We start from the raw sequence: 26,000 nt of genomic DNA on the forward strand, positions 1-26,000 counted from the left end.
TTCTGAGTCGAATTTAAAAAAAACACATCATAATTTTTTTCTGTTTGATGTTTCTTCCCATGAAGCTGCTTGTTACATAAATGACACTTTTTATTGTAAGTCAATCAGATTTGTCAATATTGAGTTATCGAAGCATATGTGTGACATGTGCCTGCTGATCCCAAAAGAAGTTGCAAGAAAACTTTGGTGATTTTGGTACCCTCAGAAAATAACATTTTTTGCATATTTCTACTCCTATTTTTGGTAAATACTCAATTGTTATCAAAATTTAAGAGATTAGTGATTTGAATAAGACATATGTTAGAATATTACTTGAATCAGAAATATTGTTTCTTTTGAAATCAAAATATGAGTTTTAGCATGCAAGCAAACAGACCACATGCTGCATCAATAGAGTAGCTGCATAGTATGGTTCATTGCAATGACATAAAGCATGATAAGTATGTATAGTTTACATTTTTGTATGCAGTTCATATTATTATACTGTTAAATAGATAATAAATGTGTATGTTTATCTTTATTTATTTTTTAATTAACATTTTTATCCGGTGGGCTTAAAGGGTACGCTACCAAAAAAAATCACACTGTTTGGGGTGGATATAAATGAGTATAACTAATTATTTCTCAGCATGATCAATTAATACTCTTCATGTTATGTTAGCACACCATGTATAGATTTATTTCATATAGTTTTTTTTAATGTCATGTGCATAGAATAAAAATATTCTGTCTTTTAACCATAAAGTCACTGATTTTCCCTTTAAGCCCACCTGCTCCTATTAAGCCCACTTGACTGTGTTTCAATGGGGATTTTGTCCCTTTTGACTTTTGAACCATTCCCCCCCCTAATTTTAACCTCACCTCATGAATCAGCTCAATAAATTTGATAATTATATTTAAATATCACTGATATTAAATAGGTCAATTCATTCTGGACAGCCCTATATTCTATGCTAACATAAGCAATATTTTTCTAATCTTTACTTTTCAGATAAGTTTTAGTTTAAGATGAGATAATGAGCATTAAGATGTTATGACCGATGTCTCCTCACAATGAACTGTATGTTATAATGTTACTCCACAATGAACTGAATGGTTTTAAAATGTGTTCTTACAAGGTTTTCAAACTATTAGCCTAAACGTGATTAACATTCGAAAATCAGTTAAATTTATTGTTTAATTGTAAATCCTGAAATTGACTCATTTACCATCCCTAGAACATTAGTGTTGAATCTGCAAGCTGTTTTTCCAGTCAGTTGGTCTTCAGAAATCTTCATAAAAACATCTTCGTACTTTCAACCAGCTGGCTGAACCAGAAATTTTGGCCAATTTCAAAAGCCAATAGCACACCATAGGATAGAGATACAGACAAAATGACAACACATATTGAAAGATGAAGTATTTGAGAATAATTTCCACTATAGTTTTAATTTTGTTCATGAATAGTTTTTTGGCTACATTCCAAAGAGGACATGTTGTAAGTTTAGCTTTTTCTGTGTTGACAACATAGCAAAATGGCTGGTCACGCCCGTTTCAAATGCCATTTACAGACCATAGGAATGAAGTGGAGACAAAATGAAAATAGCTATTGAGAGCTAAGAGTTTACAGATTTGAATAGAACAAGTTTGTATTCTTAAGATTTTTTAATATATATATTTATTTATCAACAAATCATGAAGTGGGCCTATTTGGAACACCCATGGGCTTAAAGGGTACGTTAGGTACCCATTAAGCCCATACCGGACTTTTGCCATATTTTGACAAATTAAACATTAAAAACATTAGAAATTGGAATAAATGAATTGTTGAGATTAAAACCAGTAAAAACACTGAATAAAGCAGTTTTACATTAAAAATCAGTGTTTCTCTGAAGCTGTTCAGCTGGCACAGGACGTCCGGTAGGGGCTGCTAGCCCAGCTGCTGCTAACGTTTGCTCAGCTTGTTTCTCTGATAACTTAAGCTTCAGTTGTTCAGCAGGTTTCTACTGGGAGCCCAATTATCTGCAGAGGTCTCCTCCTTTCCAAAAAAAAAAAAATGTACACGGGGATTAAAACAGTAAAAATACTGAATAAAGCTGTTTCACGTAAAAAAATCAATGTTTCTCTGACAATGTTTGGCTGGCACTGCTAGGCCACAGTGTGGTTCCCTCTGTGTGCTGCTGGAGGCAGTAGTACAGAGATTACTCCAGTGTTAATCATTCAGGATGTTTTTACCGGGAGCTGAATTACCGGCCTCCTCCTCTCCAAACAAACGGACCCGGTGATTAAAACCAGTAAAAACACTGAATAAAGCAGTTTTACATTAAAAATCAATGTTTCTCTGACAATGTTTGGCTGGCACTGCTAGCCCAGCTGCTGCTAACGTTTGCTCAGCTTGTTTCTCTGATAACTTAAGCTTCAGTTGTTCAGCAGGTTTCTACTGGGAGCCCAATTATCTGCATTTTTTATATTCATGAATGCTTTTGCATTGACCATTAATGGTTGAATGTGGGCATGTGGAAGGCGGGATATGAGGCCGCTGTGCTAACTGCTGAGCCGTCTGAGCTCTGAGCTTAAAAAGTGCTGCTGCTGTTCTGTAGGAGGATGAGGCTTTTTAATAGGTGGCAATTTAACTGGGACACAGCCTAGGTTACTGGTTGATTTTGCTTTCTGTGGTTTGTGCTTCTCAACCATTTTATTTATATGTCCAATTAAAGCGGCCCTTTCCTCGTGTGCAGTTTTAGCATTGCTCTGTATCCGCATTTCACGATTTCTTACTTCGTTGGAAAGAGCCTTGTTGACCTCTAGAGTGCTAGCAAGCTTTTTCTTTAAACAGTCAATCTGATGTTGATAGGCCAATCGAGTGTTTTCATCCATTGGCAGTCTATCATCGCCGTCTAAGTAGCATCTTTTGAGGAGAAGGACTCTGTTTCTTAATTTCTTGGGCTTATCGAGAAAAGGTAAGCATGCCTGTAAATCCTCCTTGAATCGTAGCTGATACGTCTGCAGATCTTTCGTCGTAAATTTAGTCTTTTCAAGCTGTGGTTCATGGGCCGCCACTTTGTAACGGAGGAGCTGGTTTTGATCATTTAAGATGCGATTTTTTTGTCTGGCCCTATTGAGGTCTTCTCTTGTGTCTTTCAGCATCGTCTGCTCGTTCGTGAGCATGGTCTTCAGAGAGTCGTGTTTCTCCTCCAGGTCGTTTAATGTTGCATGTAGGACAGCATTGTTGTCCCTTTCGCTAGAAAAGTTCTCTTGTGCTTCTTTCTTTTCCGAAATTAAACGTTCTATCTCCTGATTTTTCTTTTTAATGATGTATTTTGAATTTTGAATAGTCTCATGCGCTGCATTCAATTTACGAGTCAGATCTTCCCTATTCTCTAGTTCTTTGATTTTCTCAAGCAGCCACATTATCTTCGATTTCAATGCTATGCAGTCTTTGAAATGTTTAGCTTTGACTGTCTCCCTCTCCTTCTGTTGTCTGTCCTCTTGTTCCTGAAAAGCCTCTTCATGCTTTTTGTCTATGACATCTAATAACTGATTTAATTGTTTAATTTCCCGCTCACACTTATTGTTCGCGTCCTTCAAATTTTCCACCTCGGACTGATATTTTTCCATATCTTCTTGCATCTTCCTATTTGTTTTATCTTCATAAAGTGCCTGTCTCTTCTGGAACTTTGCTTGCATGCTGGCTTCCCTCTTTTCATGCTGCTCTGTCAGGTCTTTAATAGTCTTCTCATAATGTTCCCGCGTAACAGTCAACTGCTTCTGAAGTCCTGCCAGAGATTTATTCAGCCTTTTCTCTTCATGCTTGTTTTTTTCATCAGTGACAGTAGCGTTTTTTAAAAGGGCTTTAACGTGCTTTTGGGTGATCTTTAACTGTTCTTCAAACTTGTCCCTGTCTTTGTTGGAAGTCGCCAATTCCTTTTCTAGAGCTGAGGCTTTAGCCTCAAGAACGTCTATTCTTTTGCTTTTGGCATCCACTTCATTCAGCCAGAATTTTCTGTCCTTTTCATGGAGTGATAGTTGTCTGTCCACTTGCCATTCAAGGATGTCGACTGGAACAAGTTCCTCTTTCTTTCCTTCTATCATTGGTTGCTCCATTGGCTTCTTCATTGATTTCTCCATTGATTTCCTCATTGGTTTCTCCATTGTTTTCTTCATTGTTTTCTCCATTGTTTTCTCCATTGTTTTCTTCATTGTTTTCTCCATTGTTTTCTTCATTGTTTTCTCCATTGCACTGATCAGTTCAAAACACTCTGATTTATCAATAGATTAGAATAGATTAGGTGCTAATTCTTGTGTGTATTGGTGTTTTGTATGCGTTGTATAAGCTACTGGGTGCCTAAATTTCCCGCAGGATGAATAAAGTCTGAACCCGTATATCTATCTTCAAGAAAACTGACAGGCAATATCAGTCTTTGATCCTTTGATCTCATACACACATCAAAGTATCAAAGGGGATGACATCATCACACCATTCCATGATGCATCAAAGGAATAACATTCTATCCCATTCTGTGATGTCACAGAGTGTGTGTGTCTGTATGTGTGTGTGCGTGTGTTTGTGTGTGTGTGTATGTGTGTGCGTGTGTGTGTATGTGTGTGTGCGTGCGTGTGTGTGTGCGTGTGTGTATGTGAGGATGTACTCAACAATACTCATGTACTTAAGGATGCCTACTGGAGTAATTATGGTGAAAAGACTTAAAATAAATTAAATCAGTTAAAACATGAAGCTTCACTTTACATTCAGACAAACTAATGTGGAAGCTACAATTATTAGATCTCATCTGAAACAAACATTTATCTTCCAAAAGGAATTATATATCAGAATTCTTAAAATTAATTTTTTAGTGGAAGATTTTTGAGTGTCAATACAACCTTGTCTAATAAAAGTGTTCCCTTTTCAGTCCAGGTTTTGTTTTCAATGTCAAATTTTATTTTCAATGCCAAATTTAACCGCCACTGTTCCAGCCCCATAAATGTTACAGCGGAGCGTATCAATCTATGTAATAATTTTGAATATTGTGAAATTGAAGGCATGTCAATTGCTGTAAACAAGTCAAATAAAATGTTCTAAAAGTTGAGTTAATACAGTTTGTTAAGGCCACAGGCTTTGAGGCTTTTTATCAGCTATTCGGTGATATACTGAATGTCAATAATAATGTCTTCATGTATATTTAATAGTTTTTTGACGGAGTTGACAAAATCTATTTATCAAAGGCCAAAGTGGCCTTGCCTTAAAAATGATTTAATTCCAGGGCTGGTGTGGAGTGGGGATAAGGCTGCTTCTTTAAAGACATTTAACATATACATACTGTGTCTAAACAAAGAAGTGCTCATTTTAGCCATGGAGTGGTTCAAATGTGTCATTTTACCAACAAAGTGAAATTCAAATTTATAGTATTGTTCTATTGTGACAAATTTATGTTCTCATCAAGAACAGACAACATATCACATGATTTACACGTGTTTCCTATATATTTTCAGAAATATATAAAGTAGCACAAAGCTTATAATGTGATACAGGAACAGATCAGTGCTTAATACAAGAAAGATTGAACACTAAAAACATTACAGATCAAAAAGTGTAGGTTCACATCAGAAAGTATTAATTCAAGTATCAAATACATGACTTACACACTCTTATCTATATGTACGATATACAAAAAAAAAGTCTATAAAGCTGACATGGTAACACTAGGGGTGTTAACGTGAACACAAAACTCACGGTACGGATCTTATCACGGATTTGAGTCACGGATCAGATCATTATTAGGATCAGCGGAAAAAAAGGGGGGAGACAAATACAACTTTGTTTTCCATTTATTCTGTAATACACTGAAACAGCAAGGAACTTTTGCCCATGGTCTTAAATGAAAACAACATTTAAGATGTCCAATGTTTAAATAAAATAATATATATAAAATATCCAATGCTCAGTTATTGCAATATGAGGCATGAAACCTTCCTCTTTTAGACAGTGAATGAAACAGCCTCTGTCCACATCATCAAAACTTGATGATAACAAACATTCACCGCTAACGTCAGTTAGCAGCTAGATGCTAATTAGCTGCTCAGCTGCAGCACATTAAACAGCAGGTAAACAACTCAAATGTCACATCGGACACGTTATATGCTGGTTTGATCGTTACTCTTCAAAATCCCTGTTAATGTTAGCAACATGCTGTCTGTCCATTACTTGTACTTACAGCAGTTTGTTTACTTTGTGTTAAATGACACATTAAATTTGGCAATTAATCCGCAGTTCATATGCCTGCCGAACTGTGGGGGATGATCCGTATGAATCACAGATCAACTACAATCCGTTACTCCACTAGTTAACACTTGTTATTCCAGTTACTTTAAGCTTATTACTCGATATATGACTCAGCTTAAAAACGGACTAAAGAAACTGTCAGAAGCAAGCAGCCAGACCTCCTGCACTCATTCACAGGTGACTGAACAACCACTCAATTAAAAACCAATGAATGAGTGAGTCCAGACAGCTCACTGTAACTTCAACAAGCAAACTAACGTTACCCACAACACATTATATGATCTCTACTGCATTCTTGTTAAGGAGATAAAAAAAACACAAAAAAAGCAACACAGAGACATTTAACCATCAGAGATGAAATTAGCAACCAAAGAGACAGAGAGAGAGAAGCTGTATCTGGCTCACGTTATCTAATGTCTTCTTCTTTCTTTCATGGAGATGAAGTATTCATGTCATAACGTCCATTTGAACTTTGTGGCTGCTGCTTAACCAGTCTGATATCATTAACGGCAATGACAACGAGCTAACTCTACTGGTTGTTTCTCCGGTTGCTTCTCTCTCCAGCCTCCCCAACAGCATCCTACTGCTGCTGCGCTGCACCGTTAGCTTAACAACAGTCCCTAACAGTCCTTCCATGGATGTATAAAGAGTCCTTCAGGCTGTTACAAGCCAGCTGTTGCGTTAGCTAACGCGAGGAGCTATCTACTGCTGCTACAAACTATATCCAATGTTAAGTAGCAATAAAGTAAAGCCATCTGTGCTTTTATGTGTGACACAATATATGTGTCTTTCTTTTCTTAAACAATCACATGTATGCAATGCATTCTAAGATGCTGAATTGGGTTGCATGGCCTGACAAGTTTGCTGTACCACATATACCATACATAACAGCACCATATGTTCTTCAGGAACCTCATGTTCTGGAGAAATGATGATAAGTATTGTTTGTCTATGTTGTTTAGCCTGCAGGAGGTCCAAACCAGGAGGAGGAGACCTCATCACTATCATCATTTATATCATCAGTAGTAACACTATCATCACTATCATCACTACCATCATCATCATCAGCATCAGAGGTTTCATCTGAGGTACTTGCAATTTCCAAGAGTTTGGTGTCAGACACCTGTTCACCCTGTTATTGATACTAGCCAGTTAAAATGCAAATATCCTTCCAGGTAATTAGAAAATTACTGTAGTGAGCGTGCAGCTTCTTGTATTTTTCTTTTACAGCTCACCTTAGAATACCTTGAACGGACGTCCAAGGTGTCTGATGGATCAGAGGCGACTGAAAATCAGACCTGCGCTATAGAAGTTGTAGTTGGTAAGTATAAAGCCTGCTGCACCTCCAGATGTGTCAGGCATTTTGGATAAAAGCATCTGCTGATTGTATGAATGTAATTGTAAGAAAGCAATAAGTTTATGTTTTTAAGTGCTTTAGATGGCTTTGATTCAAACAGTGAAGGTGTGTTGCCAGTTAGCTGTTAATTTATTGTATTAATGTTTTAACAGGATCCTCAAGATCTAAGAGAAGATGGCGAGCTGAGTCTAACAGCGGTGACCCTAAAACAGGTATGTGACAAACTAAATGCAGTGAAATATGTTCACATTAGTTTAACCTCATTTTTTAAAAATGTTGTCAATACTCTAAACATATAAAATGTTTGCTTTAATTTTATAAATATGTAATTAGCTTGTATGATTGTCATACTGAATGACGATACACCACCAGCCTTCATACTGGAACAAATAAACATACAGAGGCTAATAAGTAAAACTTTTTACTTCATATAGGCCTAAATCTTGGTGATCCTGTTTTAATGCTTGACGCTGCTGACACGGAGTCACTACACTGCTTGCCGCCACTTCTTCCACCCACTCTAATGCAAACAGAATTGCAATTAGCTCAAGAGTATATACACTCAAATAATCTGATGTTCTTTTACTGACCCCAGTCTGATGACTGGGAGACACTGCTGCCCCCGTTGCCTCTGTTGGTGGATCCTGTGACCGTCTGTAAAAAGCTGTATATAATCACTGTGGTTCCTGTCCCTACATCTGTAATAACTAGATCTACTGTTTTATTTCTGTGCATAATATTCAATAGTTACATATCCACACAAGCATTTTGCAACATCCAGACTGGTCTCACAGGCCACAACAAGGAGTCAGTTGTCTGTGTCATGTGACCATTAGGGTGGAGGGGGGGGCAGGAGTTTACACAAGGATAATGTGTTTCCATCACAGATCTGTTATTAATTCAATGTAGGTTGTCTCTCTTGCTTTACCAGCTCATCAGTCAGATACTCTGGCTGACGATGCTTTCCTTCATGTGTGGTCTATTACATAGACTATATAAATGTGCCTATTTATCCGGGTGAAATTTACCCTGCAGAGCGGTTTTGGTTTTTTATTTTTTCCATCTCTTTATTTATACAAATCATCACTTACAGCATGTGACATTAAGACGATAACAGAAAACACTTGGGCCTCGTACTGAAATAAAGATAAAATAACAGGCATGACTTCACTTTCAATTGGTTGATACATTCAACATGATAACAGGATATAGGGTAAAAGTAATGATAATAAGAAATAAATTAAAGAAACATATAAAATAATATCTAAACAAAAAAGGTAGTAGGCCTAAATAAAATCAGATTTCTTAAAAAAATCATGGCGCATACTAACTGTATGTGCATGTTTTTTATTGTTTATAAGTTGGATAGCCTCAAAATACTTTCTAAATTCAATAATGAGAAGTTCAAACTGCTCTGCACAGCGTCTTCTAATCTTTACAGAAGTGCCGATGTTTGAATGTTTATCTGTTTGGGCATGTATTGTGACCATAGATCTGAAAGGTAAGTTTTTTTAGTGTGTATTCACTAAACTGCTTTTAACTCAACAGTAAAAAATATGGCTTAAATGATTGAGATGTTGTTCAAACCAAATCTGGATGCTTTATACTACAATTGTAGGCTATATGTTGATATCCTCTTAATCCAGCAGCTAATATTTTATAATATATTATTTCATGATTTATGGGTTCATTTATATGTTTTAATCTATTTGTTCATATTTTCTAATAATGTCTTAATTATACATTTAAAAATATATAGATATTTTTAAATATATATTTTAGGTCAGGATGTTCATGTTTGTTTATAAATAATAAATACATTTATTACAATATATACATGTCAACATGTGTATCTCATCTCTCTTTCATTTATTTATTGATAGGCCAGAGAGTAAAAACAGTTTCAAATTTGATTAATTTGCAATTAATTAAGAGCTCCTCTCTATCACCACTTGGGGGCGCCAAAGACTAAGACAGAAACACTGATGATCTTTGAGCTGATAAGTGCACAAAGGCCAGGTGGAAAAATAAATCCTAGATTTACTAATTTATATAATATATTGTGGACTTTTGATAAATACTTTTTGTAATAGTCTGAAAAGGGGAAATTTGCATGTCTGGTATCACATTTCATCCGTCTAAATTCCCACTCATTGGGAAATATGCAGTTTGACAATCCCTTTGTTTTGGGGTCTCTGTGTTCAGAAGCACATGTAATGGTGTATTAAGATGATGGAAGATACACGAGGCAAGCTAAGTACCAATGTGCTTGTTGTGCCTCAGTATAGACTGAAACAGCATCAATAACAGTATCTATCTATCTATGAGATTCCTCTTATATGTTGTGTTGAGAGATATATTCTTTTGTTTCCTTTTCAACCAATTGCAAGGCTCCACAGCAGACCTAACGGCAGCATGTCGGTCCTCTCTTCCATCTGAGCGCAACTGCCAGCAGCACCTCCGCCTGAGGACAATGGTCAGCCACCCAGTGAAGCATCCGTAAGCGGGAGTGACAGCCAATGAAGAGCAGAGAGGCACAGACATCAGATGGTAAAGGTAAATAATCTAGAACACAACACAGCCAAAACTTCAACCTTCAGAGAACGTTAATCCAAATCCCTGGAGGGGGTAAATGAAAGTGCAGCACATCACAAGGGTCTCTCCATTTAGAGCTGGCAGGATTCAGCCCCAAAGATCAACTTGAAATACATGAGTTTTAACAGTACAACTCCCACCTCTGCATAAGTGTCCAGATGAATTCAGCCCCTGGTGTTGATCTGAAGTGAAAGTAGACCACCTTGGTGTGAGGTGTCAAAACGCCTGCAGGTATAAAGTACACCTGTCTGCTAATAGGCAGAAAAACATCCAAGATCAGTTAACACTTTGGCCCAAGGATGTGAAACACATCAAAATGTATCTGACGCTTCTTTTTTCAAATGAAAAAAATAACAAATGCATCACAGACAATGACTAACAAGATATACAGACGCACTGTAACAACAAACCACCACATTACATAGAAAATAAAATAACATGTCCTCTACTGTAGGCTACACAGAATAAATACTTGAGATTCCACAGAGAATTGAAATTATATACATTCATTTCTTATTAAAATCTGGGGAAACCTGTAGAGCCAAGAACTTCGCTGGATAAATAGGTTCACATGCAGTGTAATTGGGTGTTTGAGTGGCGGCCACTTGCAGACCAAATGGATGAACGGACAGGGAGTATATATGCTCAGTTAGTTAGTTATTTGCATAAAGTTGTATGTTACATTGCGTATTTGGTGGATGTTCTTTGTCATTCTTAAGCATTTTCCTTGTGAAATGTTGCAATCTTTTGTACTTCACTGGAATTATTTCATCCCTAGCTTTAACGAAAATGACAAGACAGGACAAAGAAGACATGAAGGCACATCTTCATGTCTGAAAGAATCTAATCAGTTAATTTGTAAAACTTGTTTAAGATTCATGAATTGCTTTTAGAGATATTTAACATCCTGTTTGTGAACATGCGTTGTAAGCCTTTTGTCAAACAAAAGAATATTTTCTCCATCTTGTACTCTGCATTCCAGCAGATGGAGGGAGTGTGGAGCTATGTATGAATCTGGTTAGGGTACTGAAGGAATCTGGCCATTGGTCTTTACCAGGGCAGGATGATCATAGACAGACTGGCGGGGGGCAGGGATGGTTATATGTATGTGTGTACCAATGGTGGGGGGTAGTAGACGTGTTTACTATGGGTAATGAACCAATCAGCAGGCTGCCCAGAGGGGGATGTGGGGGTGCCGGTTAAGGGAATGGGGGTTGCCCCCCATCTTCCCTCTCCCAAATGTGGGTCACTACCCATCCTCCGGTGATTTCTCTCATGTTTCTGTAGGAACAGTAACCCTCCTGCTACCACCCCCAAAACCCTTATCAAATCACTTACTCATTAATGATGCCCTTAATTAAGATGTGTTGTCTCGTTAGCTCTCTCCTGATGTCTCACATAGGTCTTGAACAACCATCCATCCGATTCATTGTTATTATCCAGCTACTTCCTGATTCACTTATTGTGGGTCATTTCATGTGACAGGAGATGATGATGTCTATAGGAGGCCGTCTATTTGTGTGTACCTCATAGGTCTTATTAAAAAAAACAACCCCCTCCTGTTCCTTTGTCTCTCTCCTACAGGTCACAGTGTAAGAGAACAGAATTTATTGGATTGACAGCATGCACTCGAAGAAGTTAAATGTCTTCTGGGAACCTTTAGAGATTCTTCAGAATGCAATCAGATGAATGTTGACAAAACAATTAAAAAAACAATTCATTAACCTTGATGTACTTCAGCAAACCTCTACCATATAAATATAGAAGCATCATGATTTTTTTTCAATTGAGGAACCTTTTAGCTTCCTTTGAATCCTCAAAGAAGCCCCACTGACCCACTAGCTTTGTAAGCTAATGGGTCAGCTTTGCAAGCTAGTGGGTCAGTAGCAGTCTTTTCAAGTTGGGTCCTGACTGTTTGAGGAAAAAAAAATAGAGAAAGGTCAGCAGACATGCAAGGCCCAGGAGACTCATGGATTGGCTTTAAGTGGTTGCCCCCCGTAGGCCACATGCTCACAGCATGAAAAGAGCAGGGGCGATGTCACTTTATACCTTCCCTAATCTCTTTTTCTGGTCAAAGAAAGACCTGTCATCACACAAAGAAGAATCTTAATCCAGTACATTGCTTTCATCTGAAATAGAAACAGTGTAACAGTTGTCTGTAATGTCAATGCAATCCATTTAAGTTTATACACAGTTTCACATATTTTTAATGTTGTTTTTTTTCTGCTTAAGTCTGTGAAGTAAATTTTCATTTCTGATTGGTGGATATCCGCGTTAGAGTAGTGGTTATAATTAGATCCAGGTCAGCTGACACAAACAGACACAGGACTGCTCTTTTTTTATGTGAAGTGACCGCATCAATACACATGATGCACAAATGATATTGGGGGCGGGGATGTTTCAGATTTGTTCATAATATGATCAAAATTGACCCATCATCTCTATATGATACAGATTTCCAGTGGACGGTCTCAAGTGATTTTAAGGCATGGGGTCTATGTTGCAGACTTTTGAGGTCTTGTTCTGCCCATTCTGCTGTTGAAAGGTTCCATCTTGGCCACTTTGCACTTTGATTTTCATTTCTTTCTTTCCCTAGATACCAATGCAATTTTGATATTTTTTTCATTTTCATTTCATTTAGGCTCAGGTACCACAGAGGTACATTGAGTGACCAGAAAAATAATAACATCCTAAGGCGATGCTTTAACTTACTACTAGTTGAAATATACATTTTTGTTGAGACTACTACTTTGTTTGTCTGTTGACTCAATTCTGTGGTACATTTTGAAGCTGTTGTCACAGTTTTCTCCTAATTTAAAATGCCCAGTTCCTTGTGTACTGTAGTTCACGTCACAGCTAACCCCTTTGTTGGTCCGTCAAAGGCTGCAGAGAGACATGTTTTACCTCAGATTCATGATGCACGGTGTTAAAAGCCGCCTCTTTTCATCTGCCATGCAGCGATAAGCTTCACCTCGACCAATCTGGTGCCCAGACCAACTATAGGAACCACTAGTGCAACAAGAAAGACATGATCCCTCACTGGCTTCCCACCCACAAACATGGTCACTGGTATTCATTGGAACACAAACACCAGGGAGGAGAAAGCATCACCTGGAATGAAAACCTGAGTCTCCCTTAGAGGTGGTGGGTGAGAATTTACATTAAATTAAAAGGAAAAACCTGAATAAAATAATAGAGGCGGCTACTGAATGTTTAGGTATGAAAAATGATGTGAATCATGCTGTGGGCTTTGTTACTCATCTTTATATTCAGAAGTGTTTCTAATATTTTGTCTAACTAATTAACAGACTTAGAGCAAAAATATTAGAAAGTATACTTCAGTTCAACACTACACTACTTCAAAAATGAGCATAAAGCTGAGTCAACACCTCACTGAAAACACAGCAACACAGTAGCTCCAACAACTCCTTGTCAAAAAAGACCCAAACTGAAGGATACTGCCCGTGAACCCTCTGTGCCCTCAGTCACTCTCCCTCCCCTCCCGCTGCCTCCCCTCCTTTCTTACATCCACCCATACCTACACATACATTCACATGTGCTTGATCACTCATTCACACATGCACTTTGGTCATGGTTCCTTGCACCCCAAGCCTTCATCCCATAGGTTCAAAGGCATAGTTAGGAGGCACAGTTAGGAGGCAGAGGCGGTAGTGGCGCGGTGGAGGACCAGGTACCAGTCGTTGGGAGTGATTTGAAAAGCCGACGCAGTTTTAAGACCTGCAGCGCCGCCTCTGTGACCTAATACCCGTCAAACATCACACAAATCCACTTCAAGGGGAAGGATTGAGAGAGAGAGTGGGAGAGAGAGAGCAAGAGATCAGACCAATCAGGCTGCTCATTAGCCCAGTTCACTAATCACTCTGTCACTGAGCATTTCATGATCCGTCCATCCTAAAAATGATCAGCTCACCGCCACCGCTGCTCAACCTTTAACACTACAGGCCGCCGCATTTAGAAAAGCAGGTTGTTTTGAATGTTGTGTGAGTTGAGAAGGGTTGGGTTTAAAGGGGGGCGGAGACTGGGTGATTGTGGGGTGGGGGGGGGAGTGTTTTAATAATAAGCCGAAAACAGTCTATGTTGCAATTATCTCACTTTGCTGCACTTACAGAATGCTTGACCTGCTTCTCAGCATTGATATGGCACATTTCTCAGGGCGAGGCAGGGGTCGGCACAGAGGGTTCGAATCTACGTGGGAGTGTGTGTGGGGAAGAGAAATACTTTTGACCGCGTGTGTGAAAAAAACATGTATAAGTGTGATTGTGTGTGTGTGTGTGTGTGTTTTTTTTTTTTTTTTTTTTTTTACCTGTCAGCTGCCCTGTGGTAGGACTGAGGCCGTGAGAGCCTCTGTCTTCATGGGTGGGCGATGGAAAGGTGAAGAGGTTAGAAAGAGGGAAAAGTTAGTGTTGGCTGATTTACCTTATCACAAGACCCAAATACAAAAAAAAACAACAAATTCTTTTAGAAGTAGGGCAAAATACACATTTATGAGAATACACACAGGATATTGCCAGAAACAAACATATCAAAGATGCTGAATTATGTTAATAACATCTGTATATTTGATTGATGTTAAGTATGTAGATACAAGTTGTCTTGCGTAGATGATTTCAAAAGAAGTGCTGTGTATGCCAAGAATAAGTGTCGGGTATGTTTTCTATAGACTGAAGGGTTGGTTTTCTCAAATTACAAAAAACATATTGTTTCACTTACCTAAAGTGGTGTCATGCAGATAGTTGTTTTATTAGTCCAGATTTAGAGACTTTTAGTCTTTCTAAGTGATTTCAGATATCACAAAACCTGGAGCAATGAATCCCAAAAATATTTGCATGGTTATAGGTACTTGGGGTGAATGTTCTTCTGAGAATTTAGGTCAAAGATTCTTCAGTCTTCAGTAAAGACAAAATTTAGCCTCTAAAACCACCAGGCTATTATTTGTCAGTGGGAAAAGATAGTTCTTTCCTGCCAGTTGCTGGTCATGGCTGCTGTTTTTATGAGACGACTGAGATACCATTCGCAGAGCAGAGCCCTGATCATAACAGAGACATTTCTAACTTTAATCCGTCATTTAATCCCTTTAACTTTTCAAACACTATTCTCTGTATGCTAAAAAAAAAATAGATGCACATACTGCTGCCAGTAAACCGTGAAACTAAAGTGTTAGCAATGAAAAATATCTTTTAAAAGGAAACAAAAAGATGCCAGTAGAACTAAAAAAGCTCTAAGGGGATGTAGAGGAAATGATATGTTCACTTAGAGTCACAAAAGAAAAAACATAATCTCATCTCTCCTCTTGGCTCTGTAGAGCAGAACGTCTATTTCCACTCAGGCTTTGCCATCTGATGGATGGTTAAATGTGCTGCTGACAGATTTCCGTTTGTCAGGAGGGGACATCTGTCAGGAGACATGACTTGACTGGGATGCATTCCACCATCAGGTCTTTGGCATACGCAGAGAAACCGCTCTCCCACTTTCATTATTCCTGCATGAGTCAGATGGAGGAACAGCTGCTCAGGTGACTCAGTTGGAATTTGAAAGACGAAGCTTTTTGAGCTTTAATTTGTGTGCGTACTTGTAAATCAATCTATTTGATTTGTGGATATTCAAGCCTAGCTCCCAACTGTCCAAATGTTGTTCCAAATCTTTATTTTGAGGAGGTGAAAAATCAATTAATATCAAGCGACAAGAATGCCAGTTATCAAAGGAAGAAGCACCTCAACCTCTTCCAGTTGGTGCTGCTGCTGTTGGTCTTGGATTGCTGGAAGTTAAAAATGTGACAAAGTGCAGCACTTCAAAGCAACAACAGAGGACAATAGTGGTTTCACCATAGCCAAGCCAAAAGTATCATAATTATCATAATCCTGAATCAACCACACTTCACTTGCCTTTCTTGGGATCTGGGGCAGCAGCAGCACACCTCGACAAGTTGAAATATTTTTTTTTTCCCCGTAAAGTGGTGAGCTGTTTCAAAGGAGCGCCTGGAAATGTGAAAAGCTTGACAAGTTCACTGGAAGACGCCGTTAAAACCACAGCTTGTCTTTAAAGCTCTGCGCTGCTGTGAACTAAAAGCTCACAAGACCACCAAACATGTTTTAAATAGTCTGAGATTTACAGTAAACACTCACACAGACTGTACAGTGACACACCTGGTCCAGAGGCAGGAGTGTGATGGTGTTAGCCAAGACCGAGGAGACAAATGAAAGGAAGTTGGCATCATATATGAGTAGCAAGTCCAAAGACTCATGAAGGATATTAAGGATGTGTCTTTTCTGGCTCCCATAGAGACAATATGAAATATGTTGTGTGCAGGGGGGGGGATTGTGGAAAGGACTTCTCGGTACTGATCCTTCGTGTTCATAGATGAATAACTTGGATTTTCTCCATCGACTTTGTTTTTCTTTCAAAGCTGGGTTGATCATTTCTAAACAAAGCCGAGCCTCAGAAATTTCAATAAATAAGAATGCATTCTTCTTTTATGTGTGTGTGTGTGTGTGTGTGTGTGTGTGTGTAGCTATGCAATACCTGCATGTCACTTGATTATTACTTTATCTATGATACTTTATTTATGTTTTTGCCTTCGAGTCTGAACTTTTAAGTCTTCATAGATTCAAGTCTCAAGTAAAGACTGCTATGCACTGTGTGACTGTGGGCCATCAGTAGGACAATCTTGTGAGAGACATGGTCAAATCTTTGGTTGTTGATCTAAAGCGGTGATCTTGGAATTACACTTAGAGTCTTTGACGACCAAGGCAGCCAAAAAAATTTAAGGAGCTTGGTTTGGTCCCCGGCTTCTCCGGTCCACATGTCAAAGTGTTCTTAGGCAAGACACTGAAACCCAAATTGCTCACCTTTCATGGTAGCTCACTGCCATCAGTGTGTGTGTGTGTGTGTATGTGTGTGTGTGTGTGTGTGTGTGTGTGTGAATGGGTGAATAAGACTCTTATGAAGCGCATTGTAAAGCCCTTTGAATAAATGCAGCCATTTACTATTTAAAACATGAAAGTGGTGCAGAAGGGTGATGTGAATATGAACTTTCTTTTGTAGCACCATTATTCACTAGGCATTCATAGTCCAATTTGAACCAGAATGGTTCTCCCACAGTTTGACATAAAATACACCTGTAAGATTGCTGTTATCACACATTCTATAGGCGCCTCATAGCAGTCATTTCTCAGGTCCTCATTCTTGTGGCTTAAGTCTGTCATGTCTATGGCTCTCCTAGTATGCAAAGAAGGGACTACTCAGTGGATTGGGGGTTAAGGCACCGATCATCTACCTCAGCATCTGGCCAAGGACCTTTGTTGCCTGACCTTTGTTTGTCATTTCTCATCTCTCTATCCCCTCAATTCCTGTCAGCTCTCGACTGTCAGTTGTCGAATAAAATGTCCCCAAAAATAGCAAATATGCAAATAAGGTTTCTTGCAGCTTGCGGCGTTACCTGAGACAATGAAGCAAGGCTGAAATAGTCTTTGCAAAACAAATCCTTACCTGGACAAGAGAAACTAAAAAGTATCCTTACTAGAATAATATTTCCATGCTATAAGATACAGTGTTTCTGTATAAAACAAGGTTGTGTTTATGTATTAGTTTACACTGTCTCCGGGGAGATCATAGTGTGAATATTTTGGCACTGTACTGTCTGGATTTATGTATCAGTGACACTGAGTAAGAATCAGGTCAGATCCAGCGTTGGCACGTGGTGCAGGTTTAATGCCTTTATTTAACTGGGTTTCTATTGTTCTTCACTGGCATTAACATGTCTCTTTGTTTTCAGTTCTCCTCTTCACCCCTCTTCACTTTGGCAGACAGTGCATCTCTATTATCACCCTCACTCTCTCTCTCTTCCTCTCTCCCTCAGCATGTCACTGTAGACAGACAATGACAGCAATGCCATCAGCTGCCAAACCCACAGTCATAATTATATACCTACTGGTGAGTCAGACCGCCCTCTTGTCACTCAGAGCCACAATAAACCGTGACAGCAACTTGAGTGAAACACCTGGCTGAATGTCTCGGAGGTGACGAAAGGCTAATGTGGTGGTGAAGTGTGGCGCCATGCCACAAGCACACTCATGGCCCTGTAATCTGTGGCAGCAGGAGGAAATGGCTGACAGAATGACTTCCGGAAATGTCAGATTTGTAGTCACACAATCATAAAACTTCCCATGACCAATGTGTAAGACAGCAGTTAAAGCCTTGACAGTATTAAAGCATTCAAAGATGGTTGTTTTGAATGTTAATGTTTCTAAAACCCCGGCAAATGTTTATTTTATACTCAGTATTCAATTGTTCAAGTGCATATAATAAGCCTGGGATAACATACAGTAGCTGTATTAATTGGTGGGAAATATGTAGAATATAATAAAAATAAGAATTATATTATAATTATATTATAAGAATGAATGACTTGAAAAGTCAAACTGTACTGAACTTGTGTTTTGGAGTGGCTAAGTGCATAATATAGCAAACTTCCATCTATGATTTTTGATGGTGCGCTGGTTTCCTCATATGTTTAAAACACTATGAAAACACTTTCTTTTCAACGAACATTTTCCAACATACCACGACACCAGAGGAGCTGCTCCCAGTAGTTGCAAAGGAATGTATAGCATGCAAAGCATCATGTAGTGTAGTATACATGACGCAAGTTTCAGAGTTAGTCATCATCAGAGTTAACCATGTATTATTCTTTCTCTCCCTGTTCTTTCCCCAGTTTCTCTGTTTTTGTTATAAACTTGTGTTTTAATTTTTAGACACAGTTTGTTATCTACACTGCTTTATTTTGATGTACAACCACCTGCAATCTTGCTAATAATCCTTGATTGTTCAGCAAAAAAGCAGCACACAACTATTGCAAATACATTAGGTCAACTGACTCTTGGCCTCATACTTGTAAATATCTTGGCAACACAGATATCAAGGTCTTATGAATTAAAAAACAGGTATGTCTTCTAGGTATGTTAATTTTAGGTTTTAGCAAGCAGCAACTATCACGGCTTGAGGTTGAGGCCAATGTGTAAGTACGTGAAAGTGAAATGCCACCAATGGCCACTAGATGCTGACTCCAAAAAGTCCCTGTCTGCAACTGATTTCCATTCAAAAAGCATCAACTTCTCTCTAGACTAAGTCAATCATTTTTTTCAACAAGTCTCAATATCTAAATTCTGGCCATCTAATACGTGTGCTGGTGGTCATTTTTGTTGCTCCATTAATAAGATTTGAAGACTTCTAGTAGCTTTGATGTCTGTCATGCGGGCGTTGATTGATGACAGTTGGCTCACCTGAGTCGGACTATTGTCGCAATATTTCAATAAGTTTAAAGGGGATGTATTATGCTTTTCCCTATTTTCAGACATATAAATATATATATATATATATATATATATATATATATATATATAATGTCACACTGTCAGATATTCATGTTAAAAGTGGCCGACGTGTCAAATAACGAGGTAGCAGTAACCCCTGTGAGCAAAAAGCAGAACAGAGTGGGCTCATCGGGAGGGGGGCCTTAAAGAGACAGGAGCTAAAACGGAGCGTAAAGCTGTGTCTCAAATGACATACTTCTGTCAGTACACTTCCATGTGGTAGACTGTGTACACTAAGTACTTACTCACGTAGTGCGCAAATTTCGACAGGGGAGTGTTGTCTCAAATCAAACACGGCCGTTGTGCACTTACTGGAAATGAAATTAGCATTAGCTACCGTTAGCATTACTAAATTAACCCTGATGGCCTATGTCTAACAATAGTATAGTGGTGCTTAGTGCGAAAAAACACATGTATAACTTACATTTATTTGTATAATGTGACGATATTGACCATAGTTACAACGTCCTCAGCCGCCATTTCCAGTTTGAAAAGTGGTCCCTCCCCTTCCACTACGTAGCCAAGATGGCAGCCATTGAGGGTGAGAAGTATCCATTGTTCCACACTCAAATTTTGACCGTTTTGAGTGCACCATCCGGGTACTCATAGTGCACTGCATTTTTCCATACTCCTGAGTGTGAACGCATTTATGCACTCAAAATGTTTAGTGTAAGTACAGAAGTATGCGATTTGAGACACAGCATAAGAGAAACTGTATATTGAGGGGCTACATAAAGGGCCAGTTAGGTAAATAAGGAGTTTTTTGAACTGTGAGTCATGCAGAGCTACTCCAATAGAGTCCAAAAATAAACATTTAGAGCTGAAATGAGCATAATAGGTCCTCTTTAACATTACTTGATAACAATACCTGACCTGTTAGCACAATTTAGCTAAAGTAGCTAAGATTAGCTCAAGTATGCACTGCTCTGTGGGTGTAAGCTAGGTCTGAGGTAGCAGGGTGTTTCCAGAGCGTGAAAGGCAACCCCCCACACTTCTTATTTGGAAGGTCCTGGCTCTAAACAGAAGAGATGGTGTGACCATAAGCTGCAACTCTGGGCTTCAAACTGGCTCCAGTGCAAACCAGCAGGTGACGTCACAACTCGCTACGTCCATCTTTATATACAGACTGTGGGTTTTAGGGTGTTGGCAGCTGTATCAGCACACAGAACATCTCTATAATCAAGTGTAAATAGGTCAGTATTTAATAGGTTTTCATATAACTTCCATGGGGACTCTTTTATTCTCTAGGTATTTGTCTCTCTTTCTCTCAGCGTCACCACTCCTCACATGAAGACCCACTTTTCTCTCTGAAGAGTCCTCTTCATCACCTCTCTTTTTTGTCTTTTCTGTCTTTTCCCTTCTGCTTCTGGTTTCTCCAGGCTCTCAGTTGACCTTCCTGCCCCCTCTCTCCCTGTCTCTCCCTTCCCAGAGCTGCTCTCTGCCAGTCATGTTTCATATGTTCCCATAAATGGGCGTTCATCACCCACTGGCACTGGTGTAATCGCTAACATGGCAAAATGACTACACTAGACGTCCCCTCATGTTAATTTCAACGTGCAGTTCTCGGGTTGCCAGCTTCTGGCTCTACACTGGTTTCCTACGTTGACATTAGTGCAGAAGCTCACAGGCGGGGAGGCACATTGCTTTGCTGCGTGACACCAACGCAAGCACTGACACACACGTGCAAACGCACACATACTCTAGCATGTGTGTACATGTATATTTGACTCAGAGAGATGGATGTCAGTATAATGAAAAGATCAACACCAGGATAGTCGACGGAGTAAACAGACACTGCTGTCTGTTTGATAAAATGCCTGTCAGGTCACAGTCATTCTTAACTCATAGACATCATGCTGAGAGCTTGTTGCTTCTCAGAAGATTACCAAATGAAAAGAGGTGGATCTGGGGCAACGTGTGACCTGTAATCATAATGCTTACAGGAATACTCCAGTGAAATCATATGTTTTGAGTATGAAATGTGCATCAAAATGTCCAGAGAAGCTTCAAACAACTCTTGTATATATTATTATTTTCCAAAAATTCAGATTTCCCCCCCAAATACGCTAAATACGCAGCTCCCATTTGTCACTAGGACAGTTATCGGTCAGGAGTGAGAAACATGAAGAGCTAACAGAAACAAATTGAGTCTGTGTAATCAAACCATTTCTGCATAAAAAAAACTTCTCCACTGACTGTCTGTATGCTCAGTGTTTTCCATACAATCATATTTTTTTTGCAAAAACATGGCTTCTGGTTGTGTCTAGCATGCTTAGCTGTTTGCATTTATCATCCAGAACCAATATAAGCAAATTTAGTTTAGCGTGTGACAAAGGAAAACAGCCATCCTTGCAATTGATAAATGCAAGATGTGTACTTGGCTACATTTTGGTCAAAATATAAACATTTTAAAACATTGAGTATACAGGTGGACAGCACAGACGTGGATTATGCTGCAGCAGTGGGTTGAAAAGTTTGAGACGTTTTGATACGATTTTTGCTGTGAAACTGGGTCACTGCTGGAATACTTTGTTGTGAGTCACCTTTAAGCCAACAAGGGGTGAGTGAACTTCTTGAAAAAATGCATTTGTCAACTAAATGTTTCAGCAGACTGCAAGACACTTCACATGATGGTTACTTACCAAATAAAGTGACTGATTTCTCAGTAATGACATCATTCAGAAGGTAATTTTAGCCATTTCCATTGTGATAATCTGACACAAATGATAAGTTCTAAACGATAAGGTTCTCCATCACCTGAAAACCTTCAATGCGACAGATTGATTCTTGTCATGTTGTGCAGGCTTAATGCATACATATAAACAAATGGAAAAACACTTCAACATATATGGAATCAAAGATATATGGGCTTTAAAAAGATGGTATTGTTCCTCAGAAAGTCAATAAGTGACTAAGCACCATGGTTTGTCATAGTTCAACCAAACACTGTTTATTTAATAACTACTTGATTCTTGATGAATACAGCTGTTGTATTTGCACACTATAGGGTGCCTTGAAAGCAGCGTTGTGTTATTTTTGGATTAATGGAATCCAGCATGCAGAATCAGCTGGACTTCTTGCATTAGTTAATCCATTCTGAATTCTCCTTAATTCTCTTCCAGAGCTTTCACTGTCTATTAGTCTGAGGACAAGCATGAGCCAGTCAGATAGGGCCCACACCCTCCCTGTTTACACTGACACTAATGACTTGTCCCTCGCTCCAGCCCCACCACAGCCATCCACACATGGAACTGATTCTGTCTGTGTGCAACATCAAGACCGCCTGTCGGATCGCTCCACCGGCATCATCCTGTAAAACAATCTGTTACTAAGGCAACAGGTGGTATTGGAGTCGTCCACAATTTAATCAGGAGCAGCAGTTGATTATTAGAGGGCAATCACTGAAAAGAGAGTGGATGGGCCAAGGAGAGCTTTAGAGAAACACAGTCGGGATGACATCAGTGTATGTCCACACGTGCACATTATCTGGAAATAGAGTCATTGTGTTTGTCTTGGCCAGCTTATCTGTAATTTGCTATTATTGGGCTTTTGCTAAAAGCTTGTGTCAAAATGTGAGATGTTGCAGATATCATCTTGCATGCGCCAAGAAAACTGTTTAAATAAAGATTTAATGATCCTTAAGTATGATCGCCTTGTATGTATTTATTGTATTTATCATACTGATTCAATTAATTATCTCACACTGATGGACTTTTATGTATTGTGCTTTTTATGTAGTGTATTTGCTATTCTGTGGTTGTTTTTTGTCTACCTGCCCAGGGACAACAGATGTAAGTTAGCTGCTAGCTAACTCTGGTGCAAATACTTTTAATGTATTCATGCGTATTAAGGCTCTATAGGCTCATTCCTGTCAAACTAACATTGCAACATCACTGGACTGGATTAGTGTATTTACCTTTTACCCAGCAAAGACTACAGGAAAAAAGAAAAGCCTTGGAAAAACACTGCATGCTTGCTATCATAAAATCTCCACTACACTCTGTTAAGACCGTTGCTGTTTGAATCAGACTGTAAATATTTGAGCAAAGTGAGGGTTTTTCCTTTTGTGTCTTTACTTTGCTTCACTGCGTGGAACGGGGGGCCACATGGGGATTCTGCCTGTATAATGTAGCATCAGATTTTGGTACCGTCTCGCTAAATCTAGGTCACAGTGGCTGCTGAATGAACAGAACCTGTTAAACAGAGTGTAATATAAACACATTGCCCCACTCAGTGCCTGCGTGACCACATTCCACGATGCCAGAGCCCTCACGTTTCTGTAATCCCCCATTTCAACCTCAAGACAACAATAAAACCCCAAACTGTAAGTCACCCATGCATGCCTGACATATTTTACATGCCTTTTAAAAGAAAGATGAAATGGTATGTGACTTCTTCTTTCATCCACCATTGTTGGAGGATCTTTATGTGTGTACAGTAATGATGCAATCATGACTAGTCCATGTTGCTCATTGAGGAATTTTACACACAAAAGGAGTTGACTTTGGCTCAAAGCCCTGTTGATAACAAATAAGAACTAGGTCTGACTGTTGATAGCATGGGATTACGACACACCTGATCAACAGGAACACAATAGGCACTCCTGTGCTGACCCTGATGAGCGTTTAATGCTTAACTCTGCTGTAAATAGAAAGATATGGATCGTTCTGAAAGGGGATTCCACCAAGTCATGGCACCGTGTCAGAGCTACAGCAGAGCCTTGTGATGTTAAGGCAAGTTGATGGTGTAGCAAACGCCACAGGATGTAGGCCTCGAGATGAGGTGGAAATAGATTTCTGACATGGACGACTCATCCTAGAGGGTTGGCTGGTGCTGCTGCCCTAGCCTTTGGGGGGAGAAGGTGGGGAGGTGTGGGTGGACGGATCAGTGGACTGGCACAGATTGCTTCCGGGCCTTTCTGAGTGCCAGCATCCAGACGGATGATGATAAACCGGGGATGACTGTTGTTGGCTGGAACCAACCCGAGATCAAATCAGGTCTCGTCCAAAATAGAGCCTGACTACCTTTCCCCCCCAAGTCTCTCCTCTTCCCTCACATTTCTCCCTCCCTTGGTTTCACCCTCCACCACCCCTGCTCTTCTCTTTTTTCATCCTTACTCCTCATCTCCCTTCTTGTTTCTATATTGGCTCCTTCCCATTCTCTCCAATTCCTCAAACCTTCTTGCCATAATTCTCTCTTACCTTTCTGACTTCCTTCCTTTACCTAATTGCATTACTTACTTGTTCCCTTATTCCTTCTTGTCCCCTCCTCCCCTCACTTCTTCCTTCACGCCTTCTCTCACCTCTTTCCCCTTTTTGTTGTCTTTTGCACCTTCATTTTCCCTCCCTCTTTCCTATCCACTAGCTCCTCTTTCTGTCTTTCTTAGAAAGAGACCAACACTCTTCCTCCATTAAAAACAACTGCTAAGCCACTACTGCTGTGCATGGCTTCCAGTCTTAGAGCAAATCTTAACAATGCTGCATTTATTCTCAGTGTGTCCCTGTTCCGTTAGCCTCACGTGGTCTGCTCTGGCTGCTGGCATCTTCCTGTTCAAAAAGCCTCCGAGTGTCTGAACCCAGCATGCAACAAGGCAAGGCAGTGCAACTTTATTTGTAGAGCACATTTCATGCAGGGTAATTCAAAGTGCTTTACATAAGAGAGAAAGACAGCAACAACACCCCCAACAAATTACTTATTAATTGTTAAAATGGCACACAAAAAGAAAAAAACAGAGAAAAGTCAAGAAAATAAAATAGTAACAGAAAGGGACAGGATAAATGGTATAGTGCAGATCTAAAAAATAGCCTAAAGTTTAACTATAAACCAACAGCAAACTGATATGTTTTTAGCCAAGCTAGCGGCATGGCTTTAGGTCCGTTGATCAGTTGGGTGACCAATTTGGTCCAGTCTTAAATACATGTATCACAACTAGGATGGATTGCCATGAAATTTTGTGCATGCATTCCTGGTCCACAGAGGATGAAATCCATGATATGGTGCACATATTCATGGTCTTTTTAAACTTTGGTTATCCCCTGACTTTTCATATAGTGCCATCATCAGCTCAAAATACTTTTGTTCATCTGCAGTTGCTGTAGACTCTTAGTCGTGTTTAGTTTTGATTAGTGTTGAAATCTCAGATCTTTTAGATTCTTTGTTCTAGATTTGTGCAGCTTAGCAGCTCCTGTTTGGATTTTATTTTGGGAGTGATAAACTGACCAGTGCCTGCATGGTTTACATGGACAAAAAAACAAACAACTAACTCAGTTTGTCCTCAGCTAGTTAACATTATGCTCTTTTCTAACCAGCAGTGACAGTATGATGAAAATATACTCACTAAGCACTTTATTAGGAACATCTGTGCAATCTAATGCAATCCAGTACACCACCATCACCCACT

The 26,000-nt window shown here is 39.2% G+C and overlaps 1 long non-coding RNA gene across 2 annotated transcripts in view; it reads left to right on the top strand.

The window, feature by feature from the left end:
• LOC137193139 (uncharacterized) overlaps positions 1-23,242 on the top strand; it is a 38,643-nt gene extending 15,401 nt beyond the window's left edge. The window contains exons 2-3 of one of the 2 annotated variants that reach the window (XR_010930686.1): positions 10,007-10,172; positions 22,723-23,242. This is a non-coding gene — a long non-coding RNA (uncharacterized lncRNA). Of the gene's footprint in view, positions 1-10,006; positions 10,173-18,087; positions 19,591-22,722 lie in introns of those variants that run through there. The other variant, XR_010930687.1, reaches the window with a different exon arrangement.
• The last annotated feature ends 2,758 nt before the right edge of the window (positions 23,243-26,000 follow it).

This window comes from Thunnus thynnus, chromosome 11 (genome assembly GCF_963924715.1).
Source record: "Thunnus thynnus chromosome 11, fThuThy2.1, whole genome shotgun sequence".
NCBI lineage: Eukaryota > Metazoa > Chordata > Actinopteri > Scombriformes > Scombridae > Thunnus > Thunnus thynnus.